This window comes from Epargyreus clarus, unplaced genomic scaffold, assembly GCF_041222505.1.
Source record: "Epargyreus clarus isolate Ecla_fem2 unplaced genomic scaffold, WU_Ecla_fem_2.2 ptg000008l, whole genome shotgun sequence".
Taxonomy (NCBI): domain Eukaryota; kingdom Metazoa; phylum Arthropoda; class Insecta; order Lepidoptera; family Hesperiidae; genus Epargyreus; species Epargyreus clarus.
Genome location: NW_027332216.1, coordinates 5,146,895 through 5,171,357, shown reverse-complemented (window position 1 = coordinate 5,171,357; position 24,463 = coordinate 5,146,895).

The window sequence follows — 24,463 nt, the reverse complement described above, 5'->3', positions numbered from 1 at the left end:
GGCACTTAAATACGAAGCACAGAATATTATAGAGTTCACACAGATAATTTTTGGCATCTTATTTTAGTCTATGATTAGTGCGTTCCACTTAATGCGCACGTCCGCTACTGCTAAAATTCCTGTTCTAATATCGTAAAAAGGTTGCGTGCGTTTTGATATCGCGAACAGTGACTTCATCCATAACATTCAGCGATCGCTCGCGAGTTCCACTGGCTTAAGAGTAACGATTTACGATACCAATGATGTTATCAATCGTTGTAGGCGCCATGTGGAATATACCTGATTTTATGTCATTGTTATATCAACGTCATTGTCAATTTGAAGTCAAAGTCAAATTGAACTGATTCAACTGACAGTTATTTCATGTTTTGGTTTGAGTTTTGTTTATTAAGTTCATAAAATAAAGTAATGAATAAAACTTCGTTAAATGTATTAAAGTCAGATCATTAAAGTTATTGAATATTATTGAAAAAACTCCAGAAGATATTCTATGTTATAAAAATCGTGTCAGTATTCAAAACATTATTATAGACATTTATTCATTGCACTTAATTATCTCATGAAACTATTAAACATGGATCAGGAGACTTCAACACCACAGCAGGAAGCTAGAGCTAAACTTCGGGAATCCTTCTTAAGTGCAATGAATGAGTTAAATGGTATGTTTCATTTACTAAATATGAAGAATACAGCGTACAAGAGTACAGTAAATATAACCTATATTTAAACAACATAAAAAAGTAACGATAAGCGTTTAGAAAAGCTGAAAACAAATTCTTCATTAAAATTGGCTTTTAAAACTTAAACAATACAATTTATAAAAATTAATAATAATGTACAAAAAATTAAAATGAATTTATAGCATTTCTTTATTTAAGATGATAATCTGGTACTCAAATGTTTAAAACTAAAGTAAAATTTACGGAAATCAGCAATTTTAAAGTTTTTTTCTTATGAGATTATTGCATTAAATAAACCAATGTGATGCATTAATGATAACACATGAAGATTATCACATGTGCATTTACAAAGTGGACTGTGTTACAATACTTTATTTAGATATGATCAGGAACAGTAACATTTTTTTATAATATATCAGCATTTAACCTGATGGTAAGTGGCTACTGTTGCCCGTGGACACCTGGAATCAACCCTAGATAAGATTAGATTTCTACTTCAGGTTGGACACAGATGCCTCGCTAGCCCTGAGGACTAAACTGGAATACCTCAGAAATGTATGTCTCCTTTACAATGTCCTTCAGACCAGAATATAGCAGTCCTTAACATTGCTGTTATTAGGCAGAAAGAGGTGTCCGGGTGGCGCCACCGGATTTAAACCACAATGATTATGCTAGCTTGTTTCTTCGAATTCATAGATTGAACAATGTGTTTATTATTACAGGGCAACCGTGTAACATATTAACATATGAGAAAACAATGTTACACGCTACATTTGCTGGATGGAAACCGGACGGCAGCGAGGTGTTGGTCCGGGATCTGAAGACACCGGCAAATATCTGCATGCAGTCAGCTCTCCTCCGGACTCCTGACATTTTATCAATACAGTTTGATAATCCTGTATTGTTGCCCTAATTGTTGTATTTTGCAAAAATGTGTTCCTTAAGTCATATAAGATTAAAACATATCATTTTTAAGTAATTTGTTTAATTGTAGATAATTATTTCATTTTTTAACTGAATCTTACAATTCAATATTTTTTTGTTATCTGGGTGGCTTACTGATTACTGATTTGTAAAAAAAATATTATAGTTTGAATAACAGAACAGTGAAAATAATTTAACTAAAGATTTTATTAAAGGTGTTTGTAAGTTCCTTTTAACTATATTTTTTTATTTGTTAAAACGCCTGAAAATCGCTCGCTTGATTTGAACACTAGCATTTCGCTATTTACATAACAATGTCCTGTCATAGCTTATTTTTATGATAAACTGGATTTTTTTGTAAGTTAACTACTTATAATAGGTACATAGGGGCACAGGCCGCATAGGATTATCATAAAGATATTTTAATATCACTGTGAACTAAGTATTAACGTCAGTATTAAATAGATTTGTTGACTCTGTACCTATAGTGTTAGTAGATATCATCTCTGATTTCTTTAGACCTTTTTGAAATTAACTATTAGACCACAAGCCATGACACAAAGTCGACAATTCGACACACCATAATTTTACATATTTAAACTAAGGAAATAACGATCTAGTGTACAAGCAAAAGGCTGAAGTTATATTCAAGTCGCAGCTTTCTTTTTTGCGTCCCATATAACAATCCATTATCCACACATTCGTTCTGCCAAGATTAGTTCGTAATCCCGGGACAGAGTGCGTACGACCGTCCATTCTAATTGAATTTTTTCTGCTCAATCAAGGGGCCTGGGAACCGGAATGGGATCGGAAAAAGGTGGCAGAGAGGCGGAGATTAGAGTCTTGGGAATTAAGGTGCTATCGATTTTAAAAGGTACCTTACCCTACTTAAGGTGTGTTAAGGCTTACGAATAGCGAACTCCAATTATTAGAAGTAGGCGTAATACTGTGATAATATATTATAATAGTTCTAATGTAGGATGTAGGACAGGCTTATTTCATGTAAGTTGTTAAAGAACGCGTACCTAACGTAATAGTTGTATTGAAAGATAAATAAATATTTGTACCTTTTTTGTACGACAATAAACAATAGGTAGGTAAATGGCAGGTAGATTAGATATCTACTTCATAGAGACCTTAAACAAAAAAACATGGGTATTTCCTATTGTTGCGGCGACGTCCTAACGTTGTTTCCGTTTGTCCCGTACAAATGAATGCACAGGAAACGAAAGTAGCCATTGAAAAAATAAATAAAAATTCACCACGGTTTGTACGAAACCTTGCGTAGGTACTGTAGGCAGGTATTATCGGTATTTTCGTTTGTGTCTACTGGTATACAATAGAAGTATCGATAGCATGTACTTTATTATATACTTAACTACTGTAGCATTGAAATTGTTGCCCAGATATATTTAACGCACCGAATCTATAGATCGGAACTCATTCAATTATTCGTTTAAATCAACAGAGCCTAGAACTAATCTGTAAGAACATAATTGGTACAGAATGCTAGTTATACTACTATCGCAGGGGAACCATGATCAGGGCCGGATTTACAGGTCTAGAGGCCTTGGGGCAACAAAGGAGTGGAGGCCTCCTGGCCCCAAATTATATTCCGAATAAAATGAACAATTTTTTCAGTTGAGTTTTTCAATAAATATTTTATTGTGAAATGCATGTAGATTCTTCTAGTATTCATGTTTGTACAAAGTACTGTAGATAAAGGTAAAGCAGCAAAAAAATATCAAAGGAAAAGTTTTTTTTTACTAGTGTTTACTACTTAGTCGGAATAAAAAAAAATTCCGACGTCTCTATTGTGGGGCCCCTCTTTTGTGGAGGCCCCGGGGCTGCCACCCCGGTTGCCCTCCCTTAAATCCGGCCCTGACCATGATTGATAAGTTTATGTTATCATAGGTCGGCTTCCACACACAAGTGTTTTTTTTTTAATTACTTATTTAAACAAAATGTAGGTAGCTATTTCGTTTGATCCCGGAAAATACTCTATAGTCGCTCGCAAAATACTCTAAAATAAACCACGCAGTTTGCAAAATACTGTATTCGTAAAAAACAAAAACATGTGGGTTTCATACAGATAACTGACCGCCAGGAACACAAACATTTTTCAATTTTGCCGTAAGCTCCGACATGGATGGGCGACAGTGAAATAACCGAACGGATGGCTTAAAACAGTTGTGTACCTACTGGTTGGTTATTGATTTTTTTGGTAAAACCGCATGCAGTTGAGATGAAAATTTTATGATGGATGTTTGGAGTGTCGGTATCAAAAATAGAGAAGATTAAAAAATATTTAAATGGATAGTATTGGTTATTTTTATACATTTTTTGTATTAAAACTCGTGCGTCTGTTGTTAGTGGTCACATATTGGTTTGCCGTGTTAAGGATTCCAGGTTCGATTTCCGTTTCCTAAATTTGAATATTAAAATTTGGCCTGAGTATAAGCTTTTGTGAGCCTGTTTAAAGCGCAAAAGTGAAATAGTTAATTTATTTTTTAAATTCAAAAATTAATTATTCTCGGTAACTACCGAGCAATTGGCGCCTCTAAATTGCCAACCATACATATAAAATATATTAACTTAAAAATTCTGAGCAAACTGCAAAAAGCCTACGCTCGTACTTTAGCTTTCAACTAAAAGCCTTAAGAAGCAATAAGCTAAGAGAACTTGGTACTTAATTCGTTCAAAACGTAAACTCCTTAAACGTGGAGTTCGTACTCGTACCTACCTTCGAAAGTTAATTTGTATTTTCTTAATAAAGTTACGGGTACGTTTAAAAGACGTGAAGAAGATAGAACTGCCTGGAAATTTATTAGTCTTGTGAAGTTTAATATGTTAATATTTTAGACAAGCCGTGGAAAAAAAGTGCAAAATAGTGCCAGTGAAATGCAGTGTTCTACAGTGCAGTGCAGTAAGTGCAATGTTAATTTGTATATCAGGAAATAGTAATTTTCCAGTGAGCTCTGCCACCGGCCATAGGTTAGTAAAATTAAAGTAAAATAAGTAAAAAAATATTTTCACGCCCTTTGGTTGATGTATATTTTTGATACTTTAAATAAATGTATTTCGACTAAAGTTAGGGTCTAAATATATAAAATATAGGTACCTACCTAAAAAGTAGCTTTTTTAACTTAAAAATGTTATTCGTAAGGCTTTTAGGCGCGATCGCATCTTACGCATTACCCCGGGACCGGCGTTGTTTCCGGCTATCGGAGTTTTCACGAAGAATGAAAAAGAGGGCCGCTGGTAAGTACCTAGACTAATAATTATTTATTTTTATGAATAAATAAATTCGTCATTCATATGTCTCATGCCGTTGACCGGCATAGGTACAGCATGGTTTTGGATGTTACATTTTTACAGTTCATATTTATTACCTTATAGGTATGCATTTTAAGTGGAAAGATAATATTAGGGAAAGATGGCTATAGGGACGTAGGCACAAAATTAAACGAAATTTATGTTACTACTAAAAAGTAGCTGAAAGGTCATATATTTATTATACTTACGTCCAATGACATACAACTATGCTTATGTCAGTAGGATAATATATCTATGTGATAAGATAAAAAACATCAATTTTTTTGACTGTCAAATGATCGTTGTCTATACATATCTAACGGCAGTATCTGTCATGTTTTTGTCTGTAATTTACCCCTATTCAATACGCACGTCAATACGCAGTAAAGGCGGACTGTAAGCCTAATTGCATACCGGAGTGATTAATTAATACTGCCCATATGCCCGTGTCTGCTGATATGACCGAATCTGCCGGTTATAAGCTCTTATGGTGCCGCCACACTGCAGTTACAAAATATTTCAATACAACAAAAACCGTTTACTTGATATTTTATCGCATATTGTAACAAATTTATACAAAGTGATTTTATGTTATGTTGCTGTTTATTATTTTTTTCGTATGATATAATATGTTTTTTGTTCCAATGTGCGTTAGCGTGATCTTTTATTCGTTACTATAATTTCAAAATATGTTTTCATATTATGCAACATTCGTGAAATAAACTATATTTACTTGATCAATAAAATTTACAGGTGATAAAATGCGTAAATAACAACGTTACAACGTTTTCATCAGAGTGGCAGGGTTGCAAATATTTAAAAAATATATAGTAACGTATCTAAACGTAACGTATTATATTAGTAAGTGATCAATAATAATGATTCAAAACATTTTGCAACGATAGTGAGGCAGCGCCTTATATTATTATGTTATGACTTCATTATAGGCATTCAATGGTTATGTATTTACTATTAATGTCATATGCACGTTATCGAAATGGATTTTGTGTTGAAATTATTATCTAAACTGTGACGTCAGAATTTAGTAACTAGTTAACAGGTCACAATCTAATTATTTATTAACGTTACTGAGCAGTGGTTTGAAACGATATTAACTCACGCTCAATATACGTTGATATCAATGCATATAATGATTAAAAAAACATAAAAATAGTTTTTATAACATTGAATCTTATTTATGTAGGTAGGTAGTCTACTCAGTAGGTAGGTACTGTAAGCACAGATGGCTTGATTAAATTAGATTCAAGGAGTTTATATTTAGTGAAAAAAAAACAGTAGTTTATTTAAATGAATACTGAGTAAATAAGTGCTCAAGTCGTTTTGTCTGCCTTATATGTTCGCAAAAAAGAGAGACATAACATAAAGCGCCCTTTTGTCAATTTAGACATTTAATGTTACGTTACTGACACTATACTTCTGATACAATCCGCTAGGGGCGCTGATTGGAATTTGTATGGGCAAATACATAACACATACCAAAACAGTCATATTTGTCAAAACGTAAAAACTCACGGTAAGGGTACTGATCACAAAACCAAAGTTACTACGTTGACTGAAATTACCGAGATATCACGCAATATAAACTTAAAACGTAGAATATCCCATTTTTGGACCCTCAGATTTCCTTGTTACGAGCGGGATGAAGGATAATTGCCTCGGAACTTATATCACAGGTCCCAAAATTGCGGCCAGTAATAACTTTTAGTTCCTTATTGCCAGTTTCAGCAGTTGACGTGTTACTGTAATATCAGTAGTTAGTAGGTACAACTTTAGAAGGTTTATAATTACAAAGTTTAATATTAGTTTTATTGATCTATAATGCTCCTTTTACTATGTGAGCAAAAGAGAGCGCTATTGCACGCTATAAACATGGATTTAAAAACCCAGTGACAAGGCAGTTGTTAATCGAATGTAGTCACTGTCGTCGATGGACATTTGCAATACAAGAGTTGTCAATGCCTCGCCAGCTCAATGCAACAGGAAGAGTTCTATTTACATCTTTATTAAAAACTCCCAAAGCGCTTTGGGAATGCCACGGAATGAATGTAAATAAAAAATTGATAGCAAAATTGAGTTAGGAATACCTACTTCATCAATATTATCGCGGTGGAGCGTGGTTACAACCGCACTTAGAATGTAATAATAATTTATTCACGGCAAATAAAACAAGAACAAACAGAAAAAAAAACACAGCATCAGGGACCAAAATATTACATATAATCAAACTAAAGATTATATTACCTAAAACAAGTAGGTACTAATTAATACACTTATTCCTATAAACATACACTTTAACTTTATTAACCATAACATACGAAACTAAATTAGCTTACCAACATAGATAAGTATAGATATCTCACCGCCTTGTAATTGAAGGAAGACATTTAAAAGGCTTAAACGGCTGACAATTCTATCAGCCGTTTAATGGCTGTCATGGTGTAATTTACGCGAAACAATGCCAACATGCGCTGTTAAGACACGAAATCGAAGAAAAAGTGCGGAAAATTATCGTTTCATTCGTAAATGATCTAAAAACTACATTTTTTTAATATTTTTCAAACAAAAAAATAGATGACAGTGACAATTTCAACTGGTTACATTTTCTTGTTAGTAATTACATGACAAGCATAGATGAGTAATCTTTACTAATCTATGCTTGTCATGTAATTACTTACCCGATTTTGTTGTTAAACACCGTGTGTATTTTTCATACATCCTTTAGATAGGCTCTTGTTTCCCGTAAATGATGTAAATGAAAGTCCTCATCTTTGCATTTCCATAACATTAGGGTAAGTAGGTAACTCAGTGCGCGGTACAGTGCGCGAATCGATGGAGCAACAAGTCCGTAGGGCGACGCGGTTGCTTACCAGGGCGTTCAATTTCACCGATTTGATTCTGCTGCCGGACAACTGGAAGATTGTCGTACTGTCGTGTGGAGATAGTGACTAGCATCCGTCGCTTTATAACAACGTTTTGAACGTGGTAGAGCCCACAAAGGGCGAGGGTGCCGCCGGAGTCAAACCACAAAGGTTTGACTCCGGCGGCACCCTCGCTACACGTATTCTGCCTAATAGCAGCAATAGGCGTTCCAGCTTAGTCCTCAGGGGTAGCTGCGCATCTGTGGCCGACCTCACGTACGAATATCTAGTCCTATCTGGACTCGATTACAGTTGTCCATGGGCGGCAGTAACCACTTACCATCAGGTGGACTGCATGCTCGTCTGCTAATCCATATTATAAAAAAAAATAATCTAATATTACCTGGGTTTGATTACAAATGTCCATGGGTGGCAGTAGCCACCTTCTATCACCTCCAAAACTACTTATTGATATAGTACTTATTGACAGAGGGCTCACAAGCATAGGTTGCTTAGATCAAGTAGGCATAATCCGGCACTGAATAAATACGAGTATAAGAGGCGAATGGAGTATACTTGTTAAAACCAACGGATAGGTATTTGTGATCTCAGCAAATTAATTCGGGAGCCGGATCTATGTTGCCATACACACATCATTATATTAATTAACCCGGACCCAACCCAATTAGTTAAATTACAAGAAAATATCTGTGTGTAATAGTCGCGCGACCTTTCTCAATTACGCCAGCTCAGCTCGTCTTAATTTTATTTCATGTGGATGAGTCGACGTGTATAACACATACGAATAAGATCATAATGATATTATGTGCGTATTATTAACAGGAAGTTGTAGTTCAGTGAGTTTATTATACGTGTCCCTGTATAAATAGTAGTTGAGAAAACTACGAGCTTGTTATGGTAATTAGGGTAGTAGACTAATGAAACAAAAAGTTCCATATTCGATTGAATTTAATAATTATTTGTAGTTATTTTATATCATATACGTAACTATTTTTTGCCCGCGGCTTCGCCCGCGTTTAAAAGAAAATAATATGACATACTAACATACATTAAACTGAAAATTCCTACCTTCATTGGAATGACAGTGACGCCATCTGGCGAAAATTGGTCATACTAACTCTGAAACCTTCGTGGGCTCATGGACATCAACTTTACTAAAGATCATCACTTGATCAAATGCATAGTTTACGATTAAATCCTTACTAATATCGATTAAAGTAATCGACTTTCTGGTCCAAAAGATCGATTCTCCGATTAATTGATCTTAGATCGCCATTCCTAGTTCCCGTGGAATTTCCGGGATAAAAACTATCCTGTGTCCTTTCTCGGATGTTAGTTTATCTTTGTACAAAATTTCATTAAAATCGGTTCTGTGGTTTAGGCGTGAAGAAAAGACAACCAGACATACAGAGTTACTTCCGGATTTATAATATTAGTAAAGATTGAGGTTTTCATCAGAGAATCCGTAAAACTGACGATTTGCTGATTTTTTATTCTTACCACGTGTACTTTTGCATTATAACACTAGTATAAGCCAATGGGTATTAGTTTAAAGGTCGTAGGAAAAGTACTCGCGTAAGGTATTCTCAGGTAGTCCTTAGGGTTACAATTTGGCACCCGATTTCATGTAGGATTCTAATCCTAATTGGAGCTTCGGGTTAATTACAGATGTCCGTTGTCAGTGACCATTTACTATCAGATGGATCCTCTTTTCCTGTTTCAGTTAAGAACTTCGTCATCATCAACCCATTACTGTCCCACTGCTGGGCACGAGTCTCCTCTCAGAATGAGAAGGATTAGGCCATAGTCCACCGCGCTGGCCAAGTGCGTATTAGTAGACTTCACATACCTTTGAGATTTTTTTTAAATCTCTCTTGTATGCAGGTTTCCTCACGATGTTTTCCTTCACCGTTTAGCAAGTAATAATTAATTTCTAATACACACATAACTTAGAAATCAGAGGTGTGTGCCTGGGATTTGAACCACGGACCCCTCGATCGAGAGTCCGAGTTTCTTAACCACTAGGCTATCACTGCCAACTGCTGTATAAATGCCAACCAAAGAACTTCGTACATAATCAGAATTATAACGAAAACAGATAATTTTTTCTTGGACCTTGTGTCTTAATTAAGTTATCTGAGGTAATAATTTAGACGGCGACGAAAACAACACGTACCTAGCGATAACATTTTTAATAAACGTCTTACATTCTTTAACGTCCTTCTGCTGTAAGTTTTCTGTAACTCATTTTACCTGTATATATTTAGTACGCTATAGATAATTTAATTACAAATATGTTAAGTAGGAAATTGAAACCTTAAAATTAATAGATAACAGTTATTTTTAAGAAAATGTTTTAAATCCTATAGTTTTTCTACCACGTTGCCTTTATTTAACAGTAGTTAAATAATTAATTTTGGTTTGAGGGGTTTTATAGGATACATATATTTACTTGTTTACAAATATGTATGTAAATAAAGCTATTTGAAGAGGCATTAAAGGCTCTCAATATTATTTTACACTCGATTTGTCAAATGTGATTTGTGAAATGATAATATCGTGAAAGCGTTCTATTAGTCTTATTTTAATAGTTTTTTCATCCGGGATATGCTCTGTAGTGATGACGTTTTTCAACTCTTGCATGGTAAATTGGCAATCATCATTCTCTTCTATGTACTTGTATATTAACTCCATTGCTGCATCTACCATCGAAATTCTCGGATTAATTTTCTTTTCAACATTACTGAGGTGAATTGAATTTTTCAGCAAATTATAACAATCCGAATGATATTTTGCTGCAAGTGTCTGTAAGTCGGTTAAGTATATCAGAAATCCTTTTATGGATATCTTGATAATAAGCAGTTTTCTGGACAGCTATAAAATTCGTGACGGATTCATTTAAAGTTGGAGTGTTGATGTATGAAATCTGCCTACGCCAAGCTTTATTTAATTATACTTTTTTGTTTTATCAGCTTCTTGTCCGCAAAGAAAACAGTTTTTTTCCCAATTGAAGTTATTGAAATTCATGCTACTTCGAAGTTTTTTTTTCGGAGGCGATAATTAGAGATTTTCACGTAACTTATTTTTATACATTCCAAAATACTCTTTATTACTATATTTTTGTCGACAATTTGAATGAGCATAAACAAATTCAGTTTGTAGGTAAGGTAACAATCCATCTTGTCGTTCGATTGAAGCAGCTTGTAAAGAGGTTACTCCTCGACTAATTTTTATAATTTCACCTAAATTTGAATTTGTTTGGGAAGATGAACCCAGGTGTATACATATTATGTAGCTATTTTCATCAGCCATACTGCTAGCCGTTGGTTTATCCATTGTTTGAAATCTAATAAAAAACAATTATTAATTAATTAATTGCATTTGATTCATTATTATCATATATTTAAATGCATTTTTTTAATCATATATATTTTTTTATTGAAACTGATCTTGAATTTTCGATTTATTTATTATTTAATTAATTCAATAATGAACTGTAGTTTTCAATCTAATCACTTAACAAATTAAGCAATACAAAATAATTTGTAATAGTTCAATATAAAAACGGCGTCTTCAATACACCTTCCAGTACAAAAATATACAAGACTTTTTCACTAATAAACCAAATTTTCACTGTTATAGAAGCACAATATTCACAGAACACGTCTTACTTGCAACTAAACTGGCCGAGAAATTCCATTGTACATAGCAGCTGTCGCTCCGCTCTCCCTTCCGCGTTTTTCTACCTGTTCGAGATCCCTAGGTTCGGCTATTTTTATACACAGGTATCTTTGAAAAATGTTCCTATATGTCTACTCAGGTAATATTTAACATATAAATAAAAAATATTACTGTTTAAAGTGAAAATATATGGTCAAACATAGTTTTTTTTTAAATATTTTTTTAAACAATGAAAAAATGAAGTGCACAAAAAAATTTTGGGTAAACATTGCAATTTATAGTTTTAAAAACAATATCCAACATCGATCATATTAATTCATTCACTATAACTCTAATCCGAGGTAAAAAGCCCCAGGCGCTCCACTATTAAGAAAATTTACTCATTTTTCGAAAGTAGCAAAACTTAAAAGGCACGCACAAAAGTTAGATAATGGAATGCCAGTTCCTACAATGTTAATTTACAATCGTGGTTTACATGATGATAGTGATATAATAACTGGCCGAAATGTTACAAAATTTGACCTATAGTCTGATTCATAATTAGGTGTCCAAAATGTAAACAAAGAAATGTCACTGTCAAAATTAACAAGAAACACAAACTTTAACAAACTCAACAAAAAACGAAAATTTAACAAATATACACAATTTAACAAACGCATTATGTAAACGAGAAAACATTAGAGTTTGATCACAATCACGTAAATGAATAATATCAGTTACGAAACTAAAAATGACAGCACAAGAAATGTCTTGGATTCCGATTGTGTTACCATTATCACATTTTAATTTTCTACCATAAACTTTGTTTTTTATTATTATTACAGTATGAAACGAAATTGAGGTGATATAAATATTAGAAAATGTGAATTAATCTTAATTTATTTAGATTATTATTTTATTATTGTTGTATTACTTAAATATCGACAAAAATAAAAACTACCATTTCTAACGTATTTTCTTGATAGGTCAACACCTTTGTTTACATTTTGGACACCTAATTATGAATCAGAGTATAATTCTCTAGAGATTTAAATTTGATTTCATGTTTGAAATACTATAGAACACAAGAACAATGTGTCTACTCCCTTATTTGATAAGACAAAGAAGTGCAGTGTCAGAAGACGCTGCCTTCATTATATGAATATTTAGCAGTTTAAGTTAGCGTAGAATTACTCATTAGTCTTAAATTAGGCTAGATTGTAATTTATATAAAGTACCGTACTACTACTCCCTTGGTACTTTATATATGCAAGAAAAAAAAATGTGTGAAATATTTTATAGTTTATGTATTTGGAAATTAATTATTCTTCGCTGCCTAACCAACATGCCTAAGAAATCTCCATGAGGTTCTCAAAGTTACGTACACCGTACTAAATAGCATATGAAAAGTATGGCGATCGTAGCCTCTAGCCTAGATAGGATTCGTAATACGACAATTCTTGTCTATAAATAAGTCGAATTTCCACTAGACTTATTTAAAACAAAATGAAAATTGCAGAAAAACGTCAAGTTTATGTAACTTTCAAAAAAGTTGAATCTCTGATTTATTCGCGTTCAATTCGCACTCCAGATGTCACCGCAGTCTGTTATCTTTCTCCCCGAAGCAATATTCAATTCTTTTACTACACTGAAAGCAGTTGTCATTGATTTTCGTGGTACATTTTTACTGTTGGCTTTCGTATTTATAGCAAATGAGGTATATAGCAAACGAGTATGTGGCCCATCTGATCACCTACCCAGCAGATTCCTAAGTCATACACTTTTTATAACTTAGAGAGTAGCAACTTAGGGTTCTGAGAGATAGTAACGTAACTGTGGTCGACCTCAGGTGCAACTCTAATCTTATCTGGGGTTAATTATAAATGTTCATAGCCGGCAGTGATTACTGACCATCAGGTAGACTGCCAGCTCGTTTGCTATTCCAATATTATAAAAATATTTGTATTTTCGGCCTTTTGTTATGTCATCCTTTGAGTTCAACACACCGTCTATATTTATAAAATACTAGCTGGTGTGCTGGGTGAACAACCCTTATCACTAAGGGGTATGAAAAATAGATAGTAGTCGATTCTCAGACCTACTGAATATGCATATAAAATTTGGTGAAAATCGGTAAAGCCGTTTCGGAGGAGCACGGCAACTAACATTGTGACACGAGAATTTTATATATAAGATACCTATCTTACAGATAAAATAACAGTGACAGAACGTACCTACGTTCTGTCACTGTTATTTTAGGATGAAATAATTTGGGCTCCAAGTATACTCCTTATACCTATAGTTGGTTGGTTTTTTAGGAAAATATATAAACAGTCTTTTTTAAAAGTGTACGATAATTTCCGTTATCAATACTCAATCTATACAAATTTTATCTACCTGAGATCGCATTTTTATCTCATACAGGTAAAAGTAAGATTGATAACTAAAAAAGGGCGTATGGAGTGACTATCTTGAAGGTGGTAGAACCCTTTGTGGTTCGACTCCGGCGGCACCACCGCCACACCTATTTCTGCCTAATAACAGCAGTGTTAGGCGCCGCTGTGTTCCGTTTTGAAGGGTGTGGTAAGGGAGACATACTTTTCCGAGGTGTTCTAGCTTAGTCCTCAAGGGTAGCGGCGCATCTGTGGCCGACCTGAGGTAGGAATATTTATTCCTATCTGGGGTTGATTACAGATGTACGTGGGTGGTGGACGCATGCTCGTCTGCTACTCCTATATTATAAAAAATACTATTAAATGTAGATGTTTGGCAGGTACAACATTCGATAAGTAACATACAAGTACATATAAGTATCGTTGATTAAAGTTGCTCGTTTCAATAAATTGGAACGACAAAGCGTGTCCAAACGCTAACTGAATAACCAGTGGAACATCTCTACTCTGTGAGTTAGCGAAGTTTAAACGCTCGTTAATGTGTGGAAAGCCGGTTTAAGTGAAGTCGGGCACGTCTGTTTTCACACTATGATTTAGTTCGTACACAAACGGATTTATTGGAAATTTCAAATTTTGTAAACCGAATCTGCTCTAGAGCGTATTTTTCTCATCCGTTTTTTCTCTCATAATATATTTACTTAGCAATTGTGTATGTTGTCCATCTGAACGTGAAAGCTGCCGCCCTTGGACATATGTAATCAATCTCAGGTAAGTTTGAAATCGTACAGATGTACACATGCGTAGCTATAATTTAAGTTTCATTTAAGAATCCATCCCTTACCATTATTATCAAATCAGAATATAGTTACTGACCACTGCTGTTAGGTGTAGCGGTTGTGTTTCCGAAGACTATCCACGAATGTTTTCCCTTTTTTGTAACTCCCATAAACACACCACTGCAATAGAGTATCAAAAATTTATGTTGAAACGTAATGTCACAATGCATAATTAAGTATTCATGTTAGCAATGATTTATATTCGTGTAGCGCGAACTAGCAAAACTCAGTAGATTTATACAGTGCCAGAGGCGAGCCAGGCTCGGAAAGTTTAAATGAGTATTGTGTTTTAATTAATATTCAGATTTTAGTGCTATGCTTCTGTAATTGGTTGGATTTGTAATAGCGACTTCAGTTAAATCAAATTTTAATAAAATCATAATATTTTTATGGGAATTATCTTATACGTAACCTCTATTTTTTTTAATCGAACATATACTTCAGCACCACCAACGAGTGTCTTTGATACCCATGCAAAGTTTCTAACAACTTTCCCATGAAAACCAATCCATTCCCATTCCCATTTTTTTCTAAATATCTTAATCTGTGCGAAAGTTTCGTTTCACTTGCTTTTTCCAAGACTGAAATGTTTTTAAAACCACATATATACATAACTAAAACCAATTTGAAAATTTAATTTATTAATATAAAATTAATTATTACTTTGATTAAAATTTTCATAAACGATTATTACCATAACTTAATTTTATAGACTCAGGATTTCAGTGCTATCAAATCCAGTCCTTAAAAAAAGAAATTTAAAAAGTGAATTGTCACTGTCAGAGTGTCAGTTAATCTCGCCATGGTCGCTTGAAGATAAATTTTATTCAAACTTTATTAAACGGAAAAGTGGTTCAGAAAATGGAAATCGTTCATTTGCACAGCCACACGAAGGCTATTATCGATCATTTATACTGTAATTTGATATTCATTTTATGATAAAATTTTGATTTGAGGTCTCAATGAATATGGTTTCCTGGGCGGTGCTGCGGTTCATATTAATTGTATGAATAAAGTTCGTTCTATTTAAATCCGATTTGTACAGAGTATTATTATTGTTCATATCTATCGAATCTTCCGGGTCGTGAAATTATTGTTAAATACCTATTTCTATATTGACCTATGTCCACTAGTGTATTGTATTTTGCGTTGCTTACAATCTTACAGTGTACAGAGCCTTTTTTATTATTATCTCAACAAAGTGCCAAGTCAAAATATTATGAGTTTGGAGTAAAAGCCGAAACTTTAAACTTCTTTTCTGACTTCACATACTTTTAATAAATATTGTTTTTAAACAAACCTCCGCTATTTTGCCATTTTTTGTAGCTGATTTAAAGTAAGTTTTTCTCACATTTTGAAAGCATGTTATGATATTGAAAAATGGCCACTGCATTGGGAATCCAAATCCGAACACCTAATGTAAGAGGTCCCTAATTTTATTATTTACTTATCATACGTAAGTACTTATTATACACTTATTATTATTAGTATTCTATACTGAAATCAATGTGAGTTTCCTGCAGCTCGTTTGGAAACACTTGGCTTGTTCGAAAAGGCTTGACCGCTTCGCTATCGGCGATAAGAGCTCGGCACACTGCCGTTGGCGAGTAATGCATATGCTCTTTACGATAATTTCCAATAATGTTACGATGCTTTCATCCAAACATCTCGAATTTAAATTCGTTTATTTAAGCACGGAGGCACGTACCAATTGTCAGTTACATTTTTTCTTATACTATTAAAGTATCGGATTACGACTATACGCGGTTTATCTTTACATTTTATCTTTTTCATTATAATCACCAATTTTTATTTTCAATGCCTTGTTATATGAAACAACTTTTTAAAAACACAGTAATGGTCCGTATAAGATTTGGTTTTAGCTGTAAAAACAATAAATTCAAATAGTTGGATAAATTGTATTTGATTGCAGTCGCCATGTGTGTTACATATTTACGTATTCAATAAATTTTAGAACACCCAACATAGGAGACACAAAACAATATATGTATTACGACATGAACGTTATATCCTGATCTAACAGTGAACCAAAATTTTACTACTTTGGCAATTTTACTTGTATTAAATTACATATATTACATTTTATTTTGTAGTTACGGGTAATTAAGACCGGTAGTTTTAGTTCCTTTGTAAAATATATTCTATATAAATAATATATTCTATATTTCACAAAATTGATTGACTTAAGCAAGTCCAATGGCGCCTCGGATGTTAAAATCTATCAACCCGTTAGGCTGCAGAGCGTGCTAAAGAATAAGAATACATACGCTCGAAAAACATTACTCTCCGCAGTCGGATAATTAAACGTATCTCTAGCATATGTAAGGTGTAAAAAGAGCTCTCCTCCAAAGCCGGCGATGCATTGGCGACTCCTCTGGTGTTGCAAATGTCCATAGGCGACGGTGACTACTTTCCATCAGGTAGCCCGCCTGCCTCATCGTTTAGGTATAATTATAAAAAAAAATAATATGTTAATTTTAATAATGTATGAGTTCTGCGATAACGTAATTCTGAAATCATATAATGTAAGAATTCACCACAAAATCTTTTACAATTTCACGTTAAATGCAAAAAGTATGTATTTTAACAAAGCTGCTCGGCCAGCTCTCATTTTTCCAATAATCCCTGTGTTCCGGCCGTAATCGTTGCATGTAATTGAAAGTTTTCGGTTCAATAAATGTGAATATGAGAATTGTTTGCTGCATAATGAGTGAAATGTCATGGTGAAAGGAAATATTGCAGCGCATTGCTGTTGTTAAAGAAATAATGTCAGATGGTTTTTTGTAGGTACAAAAGCTAAATATAAAACATTATTTTTGTATATAATTTACTGCTGGCTATAAAAGTAAAACTATAATATACAATGATTATTATGATGAAACAGCGTTGAAATGTAAGCAGCGTTTAAACGATAAAAATTACCCACTTCACTTAACTTTATGATTATGATGTTACAAATTACTATTTTTCATCTTTGAACTACAGTGTTGGCACTTTAATTCAATAGAAATTGATAAGTTCAATAAATTAACAGTGCTTCTTCCATAATTGATATCTTTTTTTTATTTAATCTAATAAAATATTAGATGCAAAAATTATGAGTGACTAATCAAACAATTTGAAACACATTGTCTTATAACAATAATTCTGTATACAATTCAATTTCATAATGTTACAAAATCATAATAATATGACAGATTGCGATAGCCATAAACTCTGCACTCAACGTATGTTGCATTACACTCTCTTACTCTCACAAGTGGAAGGCTGGAGGTATATAATTACTCCGTGGAACAGCAAAGTTGCAATCCAACATATAGCGAAGTCTCTTCAAAGGCAACTTGTTGAGCCCGTTGCAAAACCTCTGGAAGTTTCGAGGCTTAACCCGTCGTTTGCTCTGCTTTGCGAGCAACAGTATTTTTTCAGTACTTCTTCGAGGCTTCTTGACATAATTGTTTTATGCGCGAGCGAGGTTTGTAGATCAGATGCAGAGTAGATGACTTGTACATTTGCACTTTTTATAGAATAAACGTAGTAGGTACGTATGCGTTTCATCGGAAAGTGAATTATGGTAAACTAGTTTTTGCCCGCGGCTTCGCCCGCGTTTAAAAGAAAATAATATGACATACTAACATACATAAAACTGAAAATTCGTACCTTTATTGGAATGACAGTGGCGCCATCCGACGAAAATTGGTCGTATCAACTCTGAAACCTTCGTGGGCTCATGGACAACTTTGCTAAAGATCATCACTTGATCAAATGCATAGTTTACGTTTCAATCCTTACTAATATTTTTTAAAATAATCGACTTTTTGGTCCAAAAGATCGATTCTCCGATTAATCGATCTTAGATCGCCATCCCTAGTTCCCGTGGGATTTCCGGGATAAAAACTATCCTATGGCCTTTCTCGGGTTTTCGACTATCTTTGTACAAAATTTCATTAAAATCGGTTCAGTGGTTTAGGCGTAAAGAAAAGACAACCAGACAGACAGACAGAGTTACTTTCGGATTTATAATATTAGTAAGGATAAGGATTACCTTTTGTAACGGTGGTAGAACCCGTTATAGCTCTACTCCGGAGGCACTATGGGTACTTAATAATAACAGCAGTGATATGTGCTGTTGTACCTTGGCAGGTATAAGGGAGGATTTTTAGAAATAAATACTTACCGCGCAATACAGCTGTATCCGATCTCAGATAGGACTTTTACGTGGTATTTACTATTAGGTGGAATGTATGCTTGTTTTTTACTTCTCTATTATAAAAACCTTTTATGCGTAGCATTCGATATCTTTAATGCTGATAAGCTAGAAATGGGTACCGTAGTACTACGTCCGGACTTAAAGTTAGTAACGTAATTATTCTGGAAAGTATTGGCTCATTATCATCTTTATTTAAATAATATAGACAACAAGTAGTGTGAAACCTTTCTACTAAATTTCACTAACAAATTTATTTCACCTACTAGTTGTCGATCCTTTTTGCTCGATTGCAAAATGCCTGATTACTTATACGGGCCTCGAGTTGTTTCAATTTGCAGTTTGTAACGCTCTACGTTTTGTTGTAGCGTTACCTGAGTGCTACGTACGTAGACCCGCTACGTGATTGGCTACGTTCTAGCTACGAGCCGGGACAATACGGCCAACTTACGTAGTTGCATAGTCAGTTGGTTCTATACTCTCAGCTCTATGTATAAAGGGTAAGGTTTAAAGTACCGTGCGATTTTTCCCATTAAACCGAACAAGCTAACGATTACGCGTTCGTTTTGTAGAAAACTCTTTTATGTAATTTTCAATGTTCCACTTTTCCACGTTATTTCAGCTAGCGTCTATTGATTATTTTGTGACATCGCCTGAAATGGTTATTCTTTGTTTTTAATGCGAAAACCCATGGGAATTTCTTAGATAGATAGCCATTTATTTCCATGTAGTATTTTATAAGTTATATTATTTTTGATATAAAGGAAGTTTACGTATATTTTATTACGTACCTTTATAAATTTAAGAAACGCGGGTAAAGGAGAAATAACAGAAAAGTTGATCTACATAATGGAAAAGTTGGAGATTACAAATTCTTAGAAATATCCATTGACACCTTTATTTTTGTAGGGCTGGTAGATTTGATGTCTGTCGCGTATTGTTTTTTCTTATATTTCTAGACTTCCATACCATTAATATACAAGAAGAAATTGATTTGAACTTATTGTTTTATATTTAAATTTTTATATTACCTTAAGCTTTATTATTTCTTATATTATTGTTTCAATTAATTGACTATTTTGCAATGCAAGAAAAATATTGCGTCAAACAAAGTTTGCATTATTTATATACAAAAATATTTAATGATAAATTTATGCTCCTTCGAAAGTAATAAATGTTTTACCGTAGTTTGTTTCCTTTATTCAATTGCAAATAAAAATCAAATGGGATTATTGAATATGTCAGAGTTCAGAAAGCGCGCTGATATCTGCCGACCATTAGTAGTGTTTGCGAAAGTCCTCCAAGTTGGCGTGGATCAATGTTTGTCAAGGCCTCTTCACCTTTTAAATCCGACCCAAAACTTCACTGTTCTGAACTCCGAACAGATTTGTTATGGTAATGCTCTTTTGTAGCGGGAAAACAGCATCATATATTATAATCCTTGCGGGACACGTTTTACGGTAACAGTATGAATAATATTTTCATTTTTAGTGAACAGTATGTAGTCAACAACAAGTATTTAAAATATTTTACAATTGTTTGTAAAAGAATAGAACTATACATATTTCTTGATCCATTCAATTTACAACTTTTATAATTCCCGCGCAAAATACATTCTCAACGTCAAGAGAGTTCTTTTTTTTTGTTAACTCAGACAATCGTACCAGCCAGTAACTATATACATGAGAATTTAATATTATAAAAATAACACTTGATGAAAATAACACAAAACAATTAATTATGATAATACTATCATAGAATTTTTTGAATAGATTTCTAACATTTCAAAGTAACAAATCTATCAAATAACTAAAGCCGAAAAATCTAACCAAAGACAAAACAGTTTTGAAAATACTTACCAACAAAATAATTCTTTATAAGTTTTAAAATTGAATTACGAGATAACTCCTTTTAATATGAGACAAATTTAGTCCTTGAACATCACGTTTTTGATTCTTATTGAAGACACCAACTCTTTATAATAAACGAAATATTTCAATTTCTAAAGTAATCATACCGAGGATATTTTAAAAATGAACCACTTACTCCTTCATATTTCGAGAAAATTGCAACGTGTTTCTGAGAACAGACCATTTGTTCCCCGCACCACACTAGCAGTCTATAACTCACGGTAAAATGCGAATACGAAAAATATATTTGATAATTTAAAACTTTATGCAACGTAGCGCAGTTTTGAAAAATTTAATGAAACGTAGTCCTCGGGGAGCAATATTCTTTTGATCGTCTTTTGTCATACTTTACAATGGTTAGGAAGTGTAGAAAAATTATATACGTTTTTACTTGTTCTTACTTTATGTTATCGGTTATATGGAATTTGATATATTGGTATGTAGTTGGCTGTTTGTATCTATGTCTTAAACTAATAATAATGAAGTACGATACACATTTTAATGTTTTCCTTATTCTTATAAATAGTATAAAAACAAAAATTATACTTATAAATGTATGTTGCTAAAATAAACACATATTAGACGTAAAGTCGAGACTGAGTTAAATTCACTTATTAGGCACACATTTTTTCACAAAATGTTAAATTATATTTCCTGGAATCTGTAGTAAATTACATACTTATTAAAGACGAAATTAACGTGAAAAAACATTTTTACAGCGTCACTACTTAGTGTGAAAGGTATCGGAAATAACTGTCCGATATTAAAGTGAGATAAGGAAGTCTAGGCAGGCAGCATTTCAACAACTTGTTTAGATTGCTGATTGAATACACGTCGATGTTCCGAGTTTGGAACAGCATGAGTTTTCTTTACATTTCACTTTGATAAGAGTCCATACAATGTTGTATGGGTTGCTTATCACTAATTTAACGTTTATAAATGTAAACATGCAAGTCATTATTACATTTGGAAAATTATAACGAGCTCTACTTATAACATATAAAATAATGTAAAACTAACGCTAATTGACCATACTCAGATTGTCGTAACACAGTTAAGCAAGGTCAACGAGGGTAAGGAACGGACTTACACAAATCTGTGTTGATCAACGCTTTATTTATTCATCTCATTTCGCCCTGGAAAAGAGGCTCGTTAAACATTTAGAAGCAACGTTTGTACTTGCCAGAACAGTACCTACCTTTGTATCCGTCCTAATAAAATATGCAGAATACAAATTATCCCTTACGGATTAGTTTCGGAGTTGATGTTTCTAGATTAATGATTAGGTATCTAAAATTAGAATTAAGTAACGTGAAAGATTTCTGTTACTAGATTGAACTTTCCTTCAACAATCTTCAATTGTTTTTACCCGACTGCCGAGGGTAATGTTTTTCGAGCGTTTATGTATAAATGTTTCATTGTTTGGAACACCCTGTAGCCTAAACGGCTTGGCGGATTTTAACAAGTAAGGTGCCATTAAATTCCAATTCCAAAGTGTCATAAGTTTTTATTTTCAAGCAGTTGGTTTTTTTTATAATAATCCCTTAATTTTTTGTTGAGCAGAAAAAATAATAATGTGTTTCCAAGAGGAATTTGCTTTTGAAAATACTGAACCAAAAATATAGACAGGTAAATAAAGTCATGTATACAAATTCAATTCTTATGTGAAAGTAATACTAAAATCTGTGCTCTTGGCTCAAGCATACTTTATAGCTTCATCAAGTGTAACAGCTTGGATGGCTCAGTTGGAACAAAAACCCATGATTTAGAAGCAAAGAATTTAGAGTAAAACGAAGCCTTCTTTATAGCATACTTTTCCCTAACAATGTGTTTTATATATACATCCGAACGGAGTGGGCTCATGAGATCGCAAACGAGCGTAACGTAAGATCTAATTTTCTCCTCGGCTACGTTACAACGGTAAAACCAATAAGAAACCGATAAGGTGTGTGTGAGAGCGCAGAGACAATCCGTTGGAGCGCGGTGGATAGGGAAGGCGATACGTCCTAAAAAGATCGATTTTTAAAACGATTCTACTCGAAGTTTGAAGAATTTACACTCAAAAGTATACATTTTCGATTTTTCTGTTTTCCTGTGGGAATACATTGGCAAAAAAGTCATCAGTCCTCAGTGTGGAATTAAATATACATTTTATTATAACAAAGATTGCTATATTTTTTTAGTATTTGAAATGGATTCACTGCTTGTGTAGTTTAAATAAGCTGATTGATGAATCGATGCAAAGATATAGCTTTTTTGAAAACGAACCAAAAAATCGATACGATTAATCCGTCTGAAATCACCATCCCTAATCTGAGTAATTGTACAAATAGAATAAGGTTGCTGACTGTACGGCTTGAGACAACAACTTTTTGCTTGCTCACCGTACCTGTTGAACGGACGATTTGTGTCTAGCGCTCGCCGCGTTGCTTGGATTGTGAGCCTATTCAAATACTTAAGGAAATTGCAAACTTTGATGTTTTGCAAACAGGAATCTAGGTTGTTTCTTGCGAGAATTATGTGAAGGGAATCTTGGATTACGATAAGTGGATATTTTTGGAAGCCTTTCTCGGTAGAATCACGTAGAATATAATTTTTATGTAGTGTTGTAATTTGGCAAATATGTATATTTTTTGTGAATTCTATCCTATGCCAGTTACCCATAGGTTTCAACTTTTGAGGTTTCAGTAGTATCTACAATCAAGTCCCTTGAGTAGTTGCCCCAATGAGAGGTCCATAATTCCTCTAGGTAGACTCTATCACTAACTCTTTACTATCCTGCGTTTGGTCTCTTTTCAAAGTAACTACTTTTATATCCCTTGTCCTATTATAGAAGTAGTAGTAGCGTAGCCATTCTCCATACATCGTCTTCCACAAGGACCACACTATTACGGTGAAAGAGAAGGACTAAAATAATGGTCCACTACATATTAGTCTGATTCAGGTTAGAGGTCTTAACGCAGTTAAAAAAAAGAATGTTCAAGCTGATTTACCATAATTTTATTTAGAGTAAAAGTCGTATTCGACCCACAGTCCGTAGGATGGCATGACAAGCTGAAATTGATACCAATAGCTATCGCCACTCGCCAGGTGGACTCCATACATTCACGCTATTATTTTTAATAGGGTGCTTAGTAACAGCGTACGGCACGATTTATAAGCGTCCGTTCCGCGTAAATAAAATGACTTCTGCCTTCACTTAGTATTTCCCGTCTTTTTCTACGCACCACAAAGAAACTTGAGCAATATCTTTCAGTTTAATTATTTAAAAGCGCCCTCGTTGGTTTGTTATTGTTTACGTTTTCAACAAAAGCTCTCATCCCATTACACACTGTCTTGGATAAGATACCTTTGTAAGTGGATGTAAATTACTCACAGAGTTGTTATGTCCGCTTTTGTCATGTTGTTCCAAAATTCAATAATTTTTCGGAGACGACGAAAGCATCAATTTACTATACAGGAACTACGTTTTTGTGAATATTTTCGATGATCATAAATTAGATATGCTTCGTCAGGTACGAGTACCTCGTCTTCATCCCATCACTGTCCCACTGCTAGGCACAGAACTCCCCTTAAATTAAAAATATTCTAGTGAAATTCGATCTTCTTAATCTTAACTA